Raw genomic sequence first — 2,500 nt, 5'->3', positions numbered from 1 at the left:
TTAGCGAATGTGTGAGCCTTCACTGTTTTTTCTCCCTTTGCCCAAATTGTCTTGGACTTGATGGTGTCCATTGGGAAACCCGTTTCATCCAAGTATAAATACACCTGGACGATCTTTGATATGAGCGATCCATTTCGTTCTCAAGCATGTCGTAAAATCAATAAATAACAAATGGATCTGAAGTAACACTCTTGGGTGCCAACTGCATTTGTCCTCCTTTTTTTAAGATATTATTATGAGCAGGAAGCTGTTAACCCAATCACGTCCAGGTCGGTTGTCTTGAAGGAGTGATTATTTCATTGGCAATGGAGATATCATGTACTATATCTGGCATTCCAAGAAGGTGGGACTAGCCCCATCTTTTCCATCCTCATAAGAGATTTCAACTTGTCTTACAACTCGTACCAAGGACAAATCTTCCTTCCTGTTCATAATGGATTGAAGTGATAATGGTGATAAGATACACACACACACACCCAACCCTGTACATATAGGCTACACCAGATATATATTACATTTGTACGTATCCTATTCTGGTTCATTTACAACTGAAACTAATATATATATATAATATATATATATATATATTATATATACTATATATATATTATATATATACTATAGTATATAATATTATATCACTATATACCATTTTCCTTGTGTGTCAGTATTAGATTTTTTCCTCTGACACGGTTCCACAACATCCACTACTCAATTCCATTTTCTTAGCAGTTCTCTTGATAGATGATCCTCCTATACATCATTAATTGCTACTGCAATTGTAATCATTATATTGCTTTCATTTTCTTTTTATAGGTCCGTACCATTCTGATGATTTAGATGATACTGTGATAGCCTTATAATTAAATGCACCTGTCTATTTACTCTGGAAATAGAATAATTTATAAGATTAGATTACACAGTATATTCCTAGATTCAGGTTTATCAATTGGTCTGGAGCCCGAATACCAGAAATAATTTATATTACATAAATTATGTTGTGAATAAAAATCAGTGGGGGTAAAAAAAATGACCAAGATTGGGGTAAAAAAATAATATGTGGGGAAAAAAAAGAGTGAGGTGGTAAAAAGTGAATGCGGGGTAATAATGAATATGACAATTTGGTCATTATTTGCCCCATAATTGGCAATTTGCCCAACATTGACATCCCCCCCACAAAACTGTGGGCCCCCCCGCAGTAGGATCATTGAGCAAAAACATAGGATGGTCATTCATACCCCAGGATTCATATTTTACCATGATGGAAAGCAAAAAAAAGTTTTGAGGCAAAAAAGGATATTTAGTAAAACTTTGAAAATGTTTTGGACAAACTTTTGTTCCAAGGTTTTGGGAATAATTGATTCTTCATACTTAAATTTTTCATTGGAAATCCCAAAAAAATTACAGAAAAGATTCAATAATTCTCTAAACTAATATGGATGAGAGATTTCAATTTAGGAGTGTTCAAACCCCCCCATGGGGGCAATCAATTTTTACCCCTAAAAGGTCCGGGTCATTAATTCCCCCGAATGACTATATATTATATGTATATTATATATATATTATATGTATATTATATATATATTATATGTATATTATATATATATTATATGTATATTATATATATATTATATGTATATTATATATATATTATATGTATATTATATGTATATTATATGTATATTATATATATATTATATGTATATTATATATATTATGGGGCCGCGGTGGCCGAATGGTTAGAGCGTCGGACTCAAGACTGTCACGACGGTAATCTGAGTTCGAGGGTTCGAGTCACCGACCGCCGCGTTGTTTCCCTTAGGCAAGGAACTTCACCTCGATTGCCTGCCTAGCCACTGGGGGACCAAGTCAGCCCAAGTCAGTGCCGGGTAAATAGAGATGGTGACTCGGGAAAAAAAAAAAAACACCGGGCGGAAGGCAATGGCAAAAACCACCGCTCTAAATTGCCAAGAAAATCATGGAAGCCCATGATCGTCAAGGCCGCGGTGGCCGAATGGTTAGAGCGTCGGACTCAAGACTGTCACGACGGCAATCTGAGTTCGAGGGTTCGAGTCACCAACCGCCGCGTTGTTTCCCTTGGGCAAGGAACTTCACCTCGATTGCCTGCCTAGCCACTGGGTGGCCAAGCCAGCCCAAGTCAGTGCTGGTCCCAAGCCCGGATAAAATAAGAGAGAATGATTACCTAAAAAAAAAAAAAAAAAAAAAAAAAAAAAAAAAAAAAAAAAAAAAAAAAAAAAAAAAAAAAAAAGGTAACACCGGCACTCTCCGTGGAAAGGAACTGGGGACCCTACCACGTACTCACTCCAAGAGCATCACAACGTGAAAACTGCAATTAAGTATCATGCTGTGACCACGGCGGCTCAGACATGAACCTACCGTTAAATGATGATATATATTATATGTATATTATATATATATTGTATATGATAATTATCATAATATATATTATATATGATATAGATATATATATAATAATTAT

At 35.4% G+C, this 2,500-nt stretch overlaps 1 protein-coding gene across 1 annotated transcript in view; it reads left to right on the top strand.

Annotated features, from left to right (window-relative positions):
* Positions 1 to 2,500, top strand: part of LOC119578416 (thymidine kinase, cytosolic-like) — a 9,372-nt gene that overhangs the window by 46 nt on the left and 6,826 nt on the right. The gene's annotated exons all lie outside the window — the stretch shown is intronic.

Source organism: Penaeus monodon, chromosome 11 (genome assembly GCF_015228065.2).
Source record: "Penaeus monodon isolate SGIC_2016 chromosome 11, NSTDA_Pmon_1, whole genome shotgun sequence".
Lineage (NCBI taxonomy): Eukaryota > Metazoa > Arthropoda > Malacostraca > Decapoda > Penaeidae > Penaeus > Penaeus monodon.
The sequence above is the reverse complement of the archived record's forward strand: the minus strand, read 5'-3'. Positions and strand labels throughout refer to the sequence as shown.